This window comes from Cibotium barometz, chromosome 6 (genome assembly GCF_041138505.1).
Source record: "Cibotium barometz isolate CiBa-2024 chromosome 6, ASM4113850v1, whole genome shotgun sequence".
Taxonomy (NCBI): domain Eukaryota; kingdom Viridiplantae; phylum Streptophyta; class Polypodiopsida; order Cyatheales; family Cibotiaceae; genus Cibotium; species Cibotium barometz.
In genome coordinates, this window is record NC_141051.1 from 52,417,319 (window position 1) to 52,432,496 (window position 15,178).

Sequence of the window (15,178 nt, forward strand, 5' to 3'; positions counted from 1 at the left end):
AGGATCATGGCAAGATACACAGTGGATATATTCAATTTACAAACAATAACACAAGACTCAGCAGAAGCAACAGAGCACAGGGTGGACGCCGCCCAAGCATCAGGTGAACAAGAAGAAGACAATGAACGATTGAGTGAACAAGAAGATCAGCCACCACAGGGAGTGAAGGAATGGGTCGAGGCACTCAGATGCAAGGACAGAGAGCAGCAGAAATGGATTAGGGTGCAGGAAGATGAACTGACGGAGCTCAACGTGGGAGATGCAGGGCAGCCCCAAATAGTGAAAGTCAGTGCCAAACTAGAAGGAGAAATGAAGGCGGAGTTCCAAGAACTGTTGTGCAAGTACAAGGATCTCTTTGCATGGAGCTACACAGATATGCCAAGAATTGACCCAAACTTCTATCAACACGATCAACTTGAAGGAGGATGCCATTTCGATAAGGCAACAGAGGTACAGGATGAATCCCAACTATGCCAGGCAAGTCAAGGATGAGATTGACAAGCTGCTAGCATGCTGGCAGTAGGGTTCATATACCCAATTGAAAAAGCAAGCTGGTCGAGTCCGATAGTCATTGTGCCCAAGAAAAATGGGAAGTTGAGAGTCTATGTGGACTATAGAAAGCTGAATGTAGCCACCATACGTGATCCATTTCCATTGCCATTCACTGACAATGCTGGATGTTGTGGCAGGACATGAGATGTATTCCTTCTTGGACGAATTCAATGGCTACAATCAAGTCCGGATGGCTCAGGAGGACAAAGATAAAATAGCATTCATCACGGAGTGGGGTGCCTTCGCTTCCAATGTCATGACCTTCAAACTGCGAAATGCACCAGCAACCTTTCAGTGCATGGTGCAAGAAATCTTTTATGATTATCTGACAGATTTCATGCGTGTGTTTGTAGATGATTTCAACGTCTTTGGGAAGTGCATGGAGCACCTACATAAGTTGATACTATGCTTGGAGAGATGTCGACAAACAAAGCTGAAGCTGAATCCGGGTAAACATTGATTGAACACACAGTGTCCAAAGATTGTATTGTTGTGGATCCGTCTAAGGTCAGCATGATAGCCAAGCTAAGCCGCCTCAGAATCTAAAGGAGCTCAGCAGATTTCTAGGTCAGATCAAGTGGCACAACAGATTCCTCAGATATTTAGCAGATATAGCACACCCATTGTATGCTCTCACCAAAAAGGGAGCATAATTTCTCTAGTCGGATGAACGCCAAGAAGCCTTTCAGAACTTGAACAATGTGCACCAATCATTCAGCCGATTGTGTTCGTGGATGCATCCGACACAGCAATCAAAAGTGTGCTGATGCAGCAGACAGATGAAGGGTGGTACAGGCCCATTTACTATCCCAATAGGATGCTGTCACATGCAGAGAAGAATTACAGTACAACAGAAAGAGAGGCTCTGGGATTGATATACTCAGTCAACAAATTCTGCCACTACTTGTTGGGCAATCAGTTTGTGTTTCATGTAGACCATCAGGCATTGTTGTATCTGGTGAAGAAACCAGATCTAACTGGCAAGCTAGCAAGATGGATGTTGCTATTGCAGGAGTTCACCTTCACCATTGTGCACACTCCTGGCAATCAGAATGTTCTTGCCGACTTTTTCAACCGGATATAAATAGGAGAGCAAGCAACAGGCATGCCTGATCAGTTTCTGGATGCAGATACAACTCAGCTGGCAGAAGTGGCCACAAAAACAATAAGTACATCCGCAAAGCTGAGCATCGGAAGCTTGGGAGAAAGGATGAATGTCATGATGCAAAAGGAAGATCCGGCCACATAGGGCATTCTGTCAGCACTAGCCAGCATAGCCGATTGTGTCCTAGATAAACTAGAAAATGAAGACAAGCTATCCAGAGTGGCTGAGGTAGAGAAGTAGCTTCAGGAGTTGACTGCTGAAGTCAGAGGGAAGGAGAAAAGTGATGTTGGACAAACATAGTGGAATCCTTTGTTCTACCTTCAATTGACTTACGCTTATGGGCATTTTTGGTGTTGTTGGGGGGAACAGCAGGCTCAGCTGCAGCAGTAGCGCAAAGGGTGCAGCAGCTGGAAGAGAAAGTGGCCCAGCAAACACAAAAGGGAGAAGATCTGGATGTGGCTGTGACCGAGCTGCAAAAAACCAACAATGAATTCACCAGCAAAACACAAAAGGGAGAAGGTCTGGATGTGGCTGTGACCGAGCTGCAAAACACCAACAATGAATTCACCAGCAGACTCAACGAAGCGGAAAAGCCAGCTAACCTTGCAAAAGATAGAGTATCAAAGATAATGAGTAGCACCACACAAATGATCAGGAGTGTGGAAATGGCAGCAGATGCAACTCAGAAGGAGCTGATTATGGTCAAAGGAAAGTTGCTAATTCAAGCAGCTGACGAGGATTTGGAGGTGGTGGAAATGCCCTTGGAGCTGTTGAACCACTGGGAGCAGGAGATGGCGGACATGCAGAAGGCCTATTAGGAAGGCAATCTAGAGTTGCTAAAGGAATACATGGTCCTGCCAACCCCCACCTATCACGTACCACTTCCCCCCATCCCACCTAAAGACAAAGATGGAGCTAGAGGATCCGGAGGAGGGTCAGAAGCAAGAGATCAGTGCACACACAGCAACAGCAGCAGCAGGAGCCCTCAGGTAAGACACAACAAACCACCACCACCACCACATCGGCTGACACTCAGCAGCAACATAGGCTGCAAGAACTGCAAAATCAAGTGGAAACCCTACAACAGGAGTAGAAAGAGAGGCAGGTGTTAGAGGACCAGGTAGCAGAATTGAAGTTGCAATTGCAAGAAAAGCAGGAGGTGGAGAGTCAGCTGGAGCGGCTGAGGAAGCAGTTGCATGAAGGCTCAGCAGCCCAAGGCAGTAGCTCAGAACAACAGCAACAATTGCTCAAGCAGCAGGCCGAGATAGACAAAGTCAAACAACAGCCGCAGGCAGAACAAAACAAGACAAGGCTGGCACTGGTGGAAGGGAAGAAACCTGTGTAGCAAGCGGAGTCCGGGCAAAAGATATTGTTAAGAACAGCCTTTCCTATTGACACCATGACTTCGAGTCAACTGAAGGAGAAAATACTCGTCCTCGAGCAGCAGCTGACCATTCAGAAGAATGAAAGTGCAGCACATCAGTCAGTGGTGGAGGAGCTCCGGAAGGAGTATGAGGACACAAGACTTGAGCTGAAGAAGACAAATGAAAAGCTGGACAATGTCAAGGCTAAATATATACAGTTGAAAGACCAGCATGGCGAGGAGCCGACACCCCCAAGGACTAGAGCCCAGAAGAAGAAGTCCGCAGGTCAACAAGAACCCCAGGCAGAGACTATCACGGGGAAGAAGTTGCAGAAACTCAGATTGCTAAAAGATCTGAATGCAGATGCCAGAGCTGAAGCAGCAGCTGCAGGTAGCACAAGGGGAAGCAGCGCAGCTGAAGGAGCAGCTGAACAAGCCGTCAGATTAGCAGGGAGGCCAGGGCCAACTAAACGAAGCAGTGTGGAAGCAGTTGCTTGATTTGCATATGCAGCTAAAGGCAAAGGATGAGCAGCTAACACAGGCTACACAATCCCACGCTAATGTTCAACAGCTGCAGACAAAACTGATGCAAGAGCAAAGAAAAATCCACAACCTACATAGACATCTGCTAGATTTGAAAGAAAAACTTCAACAAAGGGTTTCCTTGGTCCCACCTAGCCAACAGGTTGCCATACTTTAGCAGCAGCTAAGGACCATGGAAGCTGACACTCAGGCCGAGAGGAGAAAGGCTGAGGAAAGGTTGCAGGTCAAGGCTGGCAACCTAGAGTATGCTACATGTGTATTGCAGAAGCTGTGAGAAGATTATGAACAGAATGACAGGGTCATGCCAGTCAATGAGGAAAAGCTTAAGAATTCCATACATGACTACATGCCTACTGACAGCGGAACTTCACGCACACCCCAACGGTCAGCAGCAACAACTCCTCAATGACGGTGTGCAGTTGCTACTGCAGAACAACACTCTGACATGATAAGGGAAGATACCATGTCTCTGCAGTAGTTGGAATGCTCTGACAGCCTCCAGCTGTCAGCGCCCCTCTTCCTCCACTCCTTGAATTACCAAGCAAAGCATGTCACTGCATACATAGTGTTTGATCATCTCAGGCATTGCGCTCATCAGGGAGGCATCAAATGCGACCCAGAGGTGGCCAAAAAGTATCAGCAGGAGCAGGAGAAAAGATTGAAGAGGGTAGCATGGAAGCCCCCTGTGGATCCGAAGCCCCCACCCCCTCTATACCAGAGTTTCCACCAAGCAGGGTCTGTTGGTGCAGAGCCACCGGGCGTGCCAGGTGTTGGTTGTGAGACCACCACATCAGATGACTGGTGGGACGTCCGTAAGTGGCCGCCGGAAAGTCTGCAATGGCCACCAAGCTAGGGGTTTTAGCTGGCCGAGAGTGCAGCCACTAAGCACTTCTTATAATCATGAAAGCACTGTTGTAACTATATATTCTTGTAATAGTCAGGCACAACAGCCGATGGATCTTCTTGTAACAGGGTGAGAATTAGCATTAGGAAGTAGGAGAAGGTTGAGGCGGAATCTATGAGACATCTTGTATCACATTGTACACTTCAGTGGGAATCAGAATAGTGAAGATTGCCTGCATCTTGTCTGTGTACTGTGTTTTCAGAGTGAGTGTGAGTGACATTAGTGATCTTGTGGTTGCTTTCTGTGTATTCTTGTGGAAAACTTGCGACAGTCGGACCTGTGGGCATCAAGCATTGAGGGACTTGTCTCAGTCAGCTCACACGATGTCTTGCCAGTCAGATCGACCACTGACAGAGGGCACATATTATTTTTAGTTTTATTAAGGTACTCTACAAAGTACCATGAGAAGGAGAATTTTATACTTGGAGATTGTGAGTACTTGCCAAATTCTTGGAAAGGTGAGGAACCTCAGAATATATACATTTATTACATCTGAAGTACTATAGTCAACCCCATCAATAAAAGATGCAAATTTTCAAAGGAAGATGGAAAAGAGGAGTACTTGCTCTCCCCTACTTCTCCATGAGTTTTCTAGCTTGGGAATAGTGCAAATTTCATCAAAAATCACAAATTTAAGGTAAGCCCAAATCCATTTCCTCAAATATTTGTTAAACTGGCTATTCATTACTTCTAGTTTATGAATAAATGAGTAAATAAATAAGTAAATATTTCTTAAATTGGCTATTCATTACTTCTAGTTTATGAAAAAATGAATAAATAAATGAGTCTCAGATAAATAATTGAGGTATAAGACTTAGGGTTAATTTTTGGATAAAAATGATCCACTCTAATAATTTATAGTTAACAGAACTTTATGTTAAAAATGTGCAGTTGTCCAAAAGGTTTATAGGCCCAAAGATGCTATGAACGCAGCAAACACAGGAAGTTACTCACCCAAACCCAGTGCAAGAGAGAGAGAGATGGATGTAGATAATGTTGGACTAACAAGAACGTTGTTACCAAATAGCACACAACTCCTAGAATAAGTACAAGTTATGGTCTACTACGCTTTCCAGTAGCAAGGACCAGACACCCTCAAACAGTCACTCAAGTGTAGTAATCTTAATGATTACAACGATCACACAATGATGATGTGACGATGACTCAGGTGTCTTTAATTAGGCATCAACTAGCCTAATGCCCAATAAAGTAGACACCTACTTTCCTAAGTCCTAAACCCTAACTTGCACAACTTATGAAACTTCTACAAATTGACCATTAAAATTATCCTAAGATCCTTGTCACCACTTGGCCAAAGGTGGACAGGGTGCTTATGTGCATTATAGAAAGCATCATTGCTATCTTTTTGGAGGTAGCTCTCAAGATGGCTGATGGGAACTATTGGTGTTAGGATTTCTTGGTCAACTTTGATACTTCATTCTCCTAATCGAGTTTTCTCTAAGCAATTTATAGTAGTTGCTTATGCTAGGTTCGCTTCTTTGTGAGCAATGGATGCTTTTGAGGTTAGATAAAAATGTGTCCGCCTTTGATGCTACATTCTCCTCTTCAAGTTTTCTCTGAGCAATTTATAGTAGTTGCTTATGCTAGGTTCGTTTCTTTGTGAGCAATGGATGCTTTCAAGGTTCGATATAAATGTGTGGATGCCTTACCTATCTTGGTTTCAAAGAACATAAGACTCTCATTTTTGGTAGTTGGTTTGAAAGAGAGTGCTCTCACTCAACTGATAGATTATCTCCAATCTTTCATGTCTTGATTGATGTGTTATGGTATGTAGATACACTAGCATGCTTCATACTCAATTTGACCTGCAACCTCCCTAGAATTGGTTGATTTAGAAGACTTGAGTCTTATCCTTTTTTGGGTTTGTCCTTTCAACCTAATTCGTGCAACCCTCCTTGAACTGATGTCGAGTCTATCATGGAGGACTTTAGTTAGGAGAACCTTATGTTGCTTCCTGCTCAAGTTATGGCTATCAGAGAGCCTTTTGATCATGGCTGCCTTGCTTCTGCTTTAGATGTGCAAAAGCAAGCCTTGTTTCTTGTCAGAATACTTCCTCTTGGTTGCCTAGGATTGTTGTCTACTTTTTCTTGCGTTTGTTTTGGGCATACAAGATGAGGAGGTAGAAGCAAGGCTTTTTGCTTGTCAAAATGCTCCCTCTTGTTTGCTTGCTTCTAGGGTTGTGCTCTTGGGCTAGAGCTAGATAATGTTTTAGATATGTAACTACTCATCTAAACTTGATGGATTTGTATGGTTTGGAAGTATGGGAGAATGTTATAAAGCTTTTTTCTTTTTAATACATTTTACACTTTTCAATTTATCTTTTTAATACATTTTACATTTACCATTATTGGAAAAAGACATTGTGAAAGAAAACGGTGCAATGTTGTAACCCCAAGAGGATAGGATGCTCGCAGTTCTTGCTAGAGGTGCCAAGTTTGAGTCACACCAAGCATTCATGATGTTTTTTGTGTATGGTTTGATACCTTATAAATAAAGTGCCACCACATGCTATGTTCGCATGTCCCACAATACAATTAAGTTGTTGGTCTTATCATCTCAATCTCACCTCTCTTGAAATGGTTAATAGTGGATCAATTGTAGTAGCTAGTGGGAGCCCTCTGTGCAGTGTTCGCAGAAATCATTTTTCTTAGCAAGTCACAAAATTTGCATCCTCAAAATTTGAGGGTTTTCTTCAAAAATTTATTGATCTTTTCGGCAAATTATAACTACATCGCCTAAAAATTTGTAGTTTTTTAAAATTGCAAATTTAAAATTTACAAGTGAAAACTAAAATGTTGCAAGTACATTGTAACTGTTTGCAGGTTTTTTATGAACACCACCTCCGTGCAATTTAAACCTTAGACGGACTGAAATAAGTGCTTTGACCAAGTCATAACAATTTCCTTCTTTTTTAGGACTCCCACTATCCTATGGAGAAAAGGATATCAAACTAGTTTGAGCTGACCACTCAGAGTAAGGGTGTACTTCTACATCAATGATTATGGAAGACTCTTGGTTAAAACAACTACACCAAACATTACAACACAAAAAAGAGAAAGCGAAAAAAAACAGTTGCTGCACAACTCAGCTCTAAAGTCCTAAATTGGTGTATAATTGAATTACAGAAAGGCTAAAAGAGAACAAATGCTTAACTTCAGCATACTGAAGAGTTCTGTCTGGCAATTTTCATCCTCATCTGAGTTGCACAATTGCTACCAGTATTAAAATTTTCATCACTACCATCACAATTTTCATCAGCAGCCAGGCAACACAATTGCACTACCATCACCAGTATTCCTCACAAATACACTTTCCATCCTCGAAAATGTGAATGCAGTTTGCGTCTTTGACCTGAATTTTGCGCTTCTCCATCTTTGATATGAGCGATGTAGCAAAATGGCAGTCACCACAAACCCGCATGTTCTTCGTAACACGTATAGGTGTCCCTTCAGGTGTATTGATGAGGGCACATGCGATGGCCAACTTCTCACTATGCCCACATAGCACATCTTCCTTTGCATCATCTGAAATGGCTTGTGACACCCAGTGCAAACCTGGGGAATACCCTTCTAGCAATATTTTTTGACCAATGTCTTTTAGCTTTGCATAGATATTTTTGCTTTGGGGATGACTCCCATCCCCCACAATAAATGAATGTACATTTCTACTTGCGTCAGTCCACTGGTATCTTCCAAGCTCCATTTTTCAATCTCATATCTTCAACCTTGTCTGCTTCCTCTCCCATGCCAGCAGCTGCATATATATTACTCATGAGGACATATGTGGCAGAATTCTTTTCATCCAACCGTACTGCATGCTCAAAGGCCCATCTTCCAAGCTTCACATTTCCCCATTTTCGACAAGCACCCAACAGACCAGACCAAAGTGGAAGACAATCAGAAGGTGGCATCTTCTCAATCACACTTATTGCCTTGTCAAAGTGCCCTGCACGACCGAAAAGATCAACCATGCAAGTGTGGTGCTCTAAAGTTGGGATGATGTTGTAGACTGTGCTCATAGTCTCAAAGTACATTTGCCCCTCATCCACTAGACCTGCGTGACTGCACGCAGTAAGCAACACAGCGAATGTGACCAGGTCTGGCTCTGTACATTCTCCTATCATTTTGCTGAACGAGTCAAAAACAGTTTCAACCTTTCCAAGCTGGGCATATCCTGCGATTAATACATTCCACGAAACTACATCCCGTAATGGAAGCTTGTCAAACACTTCTTGCGCTTTTGCAAGCGCGCCACATTTGGCATACATATCCACCAATGCAGTGCCAAGCACAATATCTTTCTCCAATAACCCCTGCCTGGCAACCTCAGCATGTATCTCTTTGCCCTTCTTAGCTGCTCCTATGCTGCCGCAAGCTTTCAAGATGCAAACAAAGGTGACTGCGTCTGGGGAGAGGCCCTCGTCTCGCATCCGTCCAAAGCAGTTCAGAGCTACATCACCATGCCCGTGCTGGGCATATCCTGCGATAAGTGCATTCCACGAAACTACATCCCGTACTGGAAGCTCGTCAAACACTTCCTGTGCTTTTGCAAGCACGCCACATTTAGCATACATATCCACCAATGCAGTGGCAAGCACAATATCTTTTTCTAATAACCCCTGCCTGGCAACCTCAGCATGTATCTCTTCGCCCTTCTCAGCTGCTCCTATGCTGCCGCAAGCTTTCAAGATGCAAACAAAGGTGACTGCATCTGGGTAAAGGCCCTCATCTCGCATCCGTCCAAAGCAGTTCAGAGCTTCATCGCCGTTCCCGGGCTGGGCATATCCTGCGATTAGTGCATTCCACGAAACTACATCCCGTACTGGAAGCTCGTCAAACACTTCTTGCGCTTTTGCAAGGGTGCCACATTTGGCATACATATCCACCAATGCAGTGCCAAGCACAATATCTTTTTCCAATAACCCCTGTCTGGCAACCTCAGCATGTATCTCTTCACCCTTCTCAGCTGCTCCCATGCTGCCACAACATTTCAAGATGCTTAGAAAGGTGACTGCATCTGGGTAGAGGCCCTCGTCTTGCATCCGTCCAAAACAGTTTAGAGCTTCATCACCGTGCCCATGCTGGGCATATCCTGCCATTAGCGCATTCCAGGATACTACATCCCGCACCGGAAGCTCGTCGAACACTTCTTGTGCTTTTGCAAGCGCGCCACATTTGGCATACATATCCACCAATGCATTGCCAAGAACAATATTTTTTTCCAATAACCCCTGCCTGGCAACCTCAGCATGTATCTCTTGGCCCTTCTCAGCTGCTCCTATGCTGCCACAACATTTCAAGATGCATAGAAAGGTGACTGCATCTGGGTAGAGGCCCTCGTCTTGCATCCGTCCAAAACAATTTAGAGCTTCATCACCGTGCCCATGCTGGGCATATCCCGCCATTAGCGCATTCCAGGATACTACATCCCGTACTGGAAGCTCGTCGAACACTTCTTGTGCTTTTGCAAGCGCCCCACATTTGGCATACATATCCACCAATGCATTGCCAAGCACAATATTTTTTTCCAATAACCCCTGCCTGGAAACCTCAGCATGTATCTCTTCGCCCTTCTCAGCTGCTCCTATGCTGCCACAAGCTTTCAAAATGCAAACAAAGGTGACTGCATTTGGGTAAAAGCCCTCTGCTCGCATCCGTCCAAAACAGTTCAGAGCTTCATCACCGTGCTTGTGCTGGGCATATCCTGCCATTAGCGCATTCCAAGAAACTACATTCCGTATTGGAAGCTCGTCAAACACTTCTTGCGCTTTTGCAAGCACGCCACATTTGGCATACATATCCACCAATGCATTGCCAAGCACAATATTTTTTTCCAATAACCCCTGCCTGGCAACCTCAGCATGTATCTCTTCACCCTTCTCAGCTGCTCCTATGCTGCCACAAGCTTTCAAGATGCAAACAAAGGTGAGTGCGTTTGGAGAGAGGCCCTTGTCTCGCATCAGTCCAAAACAGTTTAGAGCTTCATCACCATGCCCGTGCTGGGCATATCCTGTGATTAGCGCAGTCCAGGAGACTACATCCTGTACTAGAAGCTTGTCAAACACTTCTTGGGCTTTTGCAAGCGCGCCACATTTGGCATACATATCCACCAATGCATTGCCAACCACAATATTTTTTTCCAATAACCCCTGCCTGGCAACCTCAGCATGTATCTCTTCGCCCTTCTCAACTGCTCCTATGCTGCCGCAAGCTTTCAAGATGCAAACAAAGGTGACTGCGTTTGGGTAGAAGCCCTCTGCTCGCATCCGTCCAAAACAGTTCAGAGCTTCACCACCGTGCCCGTGTTGGGCATATCCTGCAATTAGCGCATTCCAGGAAACTACATCCCGTACTGGAAGCTCATCAAACACTTCTTGTGCTTTTGCAAGCGCGCCGCATTTGGCATACATATGGAGTAGGGTGTTGCCGACATAAATGTTCTTTTCAAGCAACCCCCTTTTGAGAATATCAGCATGTATTCTGCTGCCTTTGCACAAGTCCTTTTGCTGGGCACAAGCCTTTAGCAACGCCACAAGAGCAGTAGCGTCTTGAAACTCCTCGTGGTTGCCGTTGGTAACAATCAGCACCTCCTCACCTCGGTGGTGGATTTCCTTGGCCTTTGTCATCGGCTTATCCTTCCGTACACAGAACTCTCCATCTTTCACTTGGAGTTGCAGTCCGCTTCTTCCCAACTGCTCTTGGACCCAAGGCGGATTGTGCCAGCCATCCATCCACAGCGGCTCCTTTGTCAGTTTGTGCCTGAAGTCGGGGGATCTTGGGCTTCTCTGTGATGCGAAACAAAACTTAGGAAAGCCAATAGCTTTTCCTGTACTCTCATGAAATTGTAAAACAATGCTTACCTTGCTGTTCCGATTGTCCCAAAATTGGGAGGGATCCCTGAAGTACTCCTTCCATAAGAAGTCCATGTCTCTACATGCCATTGAGAGGGAGCTGAACAAGCCCTTTTCGGTTGTTAAGAAGTGAGCGTTCCTTCTTTGTGGTGAGACTTTCTAAGGGGTTGTTAAGTGGGCACTGCGGAGGAGTTATGAAAGAAGAGGCGGATCAGAGCAGCTCCTAATAAGGAGGAGAAGCTAAGCCAGCTTGGTTGTGGTATTGAACTAGCTGTGGCAACTCGTTGCAAATGAGGGGTGAGTTTTTGGCGTGCCTTTAGGCAAGTTCATTTCACTTTTCACTAACAAATTTTCTTGCGATGTCACAAAATTGATATCACAAAATTTTGGTTTTTTTCTTTTTTACTATTGGTTGAGGTTTTAACTAACTAGCAGGTGACCCGCGCGTTGCTGCGGCATGAAGTTTTTGCTTATATGCGTATGCAAGTGTGTGACTGTGTCCATGTGTATATGCATCTATGCAGGTGTATGTGTGAGTGCAACTATCTGTGTTTGTGTGCACCTGTGACTATGTGTGTATGTGCATGTATACGTATGCATGCATGTCTGTGTCTTTCTCTCACATAGACACATCTGTCTCTCTCCACACTCTCAATCTCTCATGCACACATACACACAAACGCCCTCTTAGTGCTTGTGCACCACGCTCATGTTGCCATATCTCTTCCCAACAACCCCCCTGTGACAAAATCTCAGCATGTATTTCTTAGCCCTTGTCTGTGGCTTGTATGCTGCCACATGCCTTCAACATGTAAACGAAGGTGACTGCGTTTGGAGAGAGCCCTTGAATTGTGTCTATCTAAAACAATTCAACCCTTGAATTGCATCCATTCAAAACAATTCACTACTTGCTTACCATCCTTGTGTTGGGAATATCCAGCATATTCCATAAGACTGCATCCCAAATCGGAAGCTGTCTGCGGCTCTTATGCTGCCACAACCTTTCAAGATGCAAGAAAATGTGAATGCAATGGAGAGGGGCCCTTAGTTTGCAAGGGCTCAATGTGTGCTCATCTCCTACCATAGCTTCTCAAGATGCAAGAAAACTTGATTGCATCTAGAGAGAAGCCCTCAAGTTGTATCAATTTCAAAAAACTCATTGCAAGCTTGTCAAACACTTCCTATTCTTTTGCTAGGAGGCATACATGTGCACCAACGTAGCGGCAACAACTAAATCTATTTCCAACAACCCCTATGACAATAGCAACATGCATTTCTTAGTCCTTGTAAGGTGCTCTTATCCTACCAAAGACTTTCAAAATGCAAACAAAGGAGATAGCATTTGGAGAGAAGCCCTCGAGTTGCTTCTGTTCAGAACACTTCAACACTTACCATGCCATTGTAGGTCATATCCTATGATTAACACACGTGTGACTTTTTGAAGAGAAGCCCTTGAGTTGAATCTATTCAAAATAGTTCAGTTTTTTATAACCATGCCCATGGTGAGCATATCCTGAGATCAACCCACCCCGTGCAAGCACATCCTGAAATGGAAGCTTGTCTAATTGTTCTTGTGCTTTTGCAAGCACACACCACATTTGACATACATCTCTACCAACACATTGGGTTGTTTAACCATGCCCATGTCGGGCATATCCTATAATTAGCCCACCCCATATAGGCATGTCTTGTGCTTTTGCATGAAAGCCACATTTGAGATACATGACCACCAGCACAATACAAATAACAAAATCTTTTTCCAGCAACCCCTCTGACTATCTACATGTATTTCTTGGCCCTCACTTGTGGCTCCATGCTGTCAAATCCCCACGGATCCCCTCGTGATCGATCTTGGTTCGAAACTCGAATCCTGCAAACAAACGAACAACAAACAACAAAGGGGGTGCAGGCCTGACTCACCTCCCAACCATGACAGCCGTGGGCGAGCCCACAGTCTTGGCTGTCCCCACCGAGCCACGAGCTGAGCTAACTAGGTTGACGTACCGACCAATCTCCTCCTCGCGACGTCCCATACCGCCACGAAGCTGCCCTCGCGGGCTTCGAGATTGCTGCCGGCCTCGACTGCATAAAGCAGGTGCACGTCTGCACTAGATCCAGGCTCCAAGACCATAGAGCTCTCACAAACTCACGAGACTCTCTATAATACAATAACTAACCTTGGCCACCCTTTTATAGGCTCTTGGCCGGTCATTGGGCGTCCACACTTGGCCGCCCGCCCGTCCATACTTGGGTGCCCGCCCGTTAGTATTTCCCTAACTCAGCTCGTCAATCAGCCTGCCTAGTTCCAAGCTTCCCCAAGCCTCGAAACTAGTCTTGCATGCGTATAGCACACGGTAGATACACACTGTGCACATGACATAATCCCCTTCCTCTAAGAGCTCACTAAAAAGCCAGGGTAATCTCTCTGAAGAGCAGTTAATGTCTCCCATGTAGCGTCCTCCTCAACACGATCCTTCCACTTGATCTTGTATTCTGTGATAAGCGTATTACACAATCTTCTTTTACGAAATCCAAGAATCTTTTCAGGTTCGTGCGGAACAAATGTCATGTCCTCGACATTTATAATTTCTTAAGAAGTAACTAACTGATCTGCTCCACCCAGTACTTCCTTAAGTCTACTGACATGAAATACAGGATGAACTTTCACATGGTTTAGAATGCTTTAAACCAATTGGGTATAATTTCTAAGTAGATTGATTAGTTTAGAATGCTTTAAGAAGGCAAATCCAATTCATATGCAACTGAACCAATCCGTCGTGTAACACGAAATGGTCCACAGTATCTAGGGGATAATTTCGGAGATCTACTTGTCCGTAAAGTCTCGGAATCTTTCGGAACTCGCAAATACACCATCGTTCCCTCAGAGAACTCTCTAGGTGAACGATGTCTATTAGAATAAAACTTGTCTCGGTCTTGAGCACTTCTAATAGATTTCTTCGCAACTTGTAACATTTCCTGCATATCTTGCAAAAAATTATGTGCTGCATCATGCTGAAGTCCTGAGAATCCTACTGTAACAGGTGATCTTGGTTGAAAACCATACATAAGCATGAAAGGACTAAACTCTGTACTCGTATGCTTAGTACTGTAATATGCAAATTCTAACATAGGAAGATAATCCTCCCATGAACTCTGTCTTTTGGATACATATGCTCGAAGCATATCCTCCAAAATCTGATTCACTCTTTCAATCTGGCCATTAGATTGAGGATGATCAGAGGAACTCAAATTCAAAGTTGTTTCCAACTTCTCAAAAACAAGTTTCCAAAAATCACTCGTAAACTTAGAGTCTCTATCACTGACTATGTCCTGCGGTAACCCGTACAGTCTAAACAATTGCTCGATAAACTGCCGAGCTAATTGCGTAGCTGTAATAGTCTTCCGGGTTGGTAAAAATCTAGCCATTTTTGTCAAGCGATCTACCACAACCCAAATAGAATCGTGGCCTTTATGTGTTCTTGGCAATCCGGTAATAAAATCCATGGAAATACTTTCTCATTTATTACCTGGGATTTGCAAAGGATGCAACAACCCAGCCTGTCTAAAGCGGTCAGCTTTATTTGCTTGACAAATCTGACACTTGAGAACATAATCTTCTACATACCCTTTCATCTTCGGCCAATAAAAAGTGTTTTTCACTAATGATAGTGTCCTGTGTGCCCCAGGGTGTCCAGCAGAAGGGACGTCGTGACACTCCTTAAGAATCTTGGACCTAATGTCCGGGATCTGTGGTACACAAATTTTGTCATTACGGAATAGCAAACCATTCCGAATCATCCACTGACCTCCTGTAACCTGAATAGTAGACTGCTCAGTCAT

General features: G+C 44.5%; 1 pseudogene across 1 annotated transcript; it reads right to left on the minus strand.

Moving 5' to 3' along the window:
- Positions 1-7,562: 7,562 nt before the first annotated feature.
- Positions 7,563-13,154, minus strand: LOC147637859 (pentatricopeptide repeat-containing protein At2g27610-like; annotated as a pseudogene). The gene is made up of 2 exons (XR_015266101.1): positions 11,348-13,154; positions 7,563-11,272 (listed from the first exon to the last, which is right to left on the minus strand). The product of XR_015266101.1 is annotated as a pentatricopeptide repeat-containing protein At2g27610-like (transcript).
- Between the last annotated feature and the right edge of the window lie 2,024 nt (positions 13,155-15,178).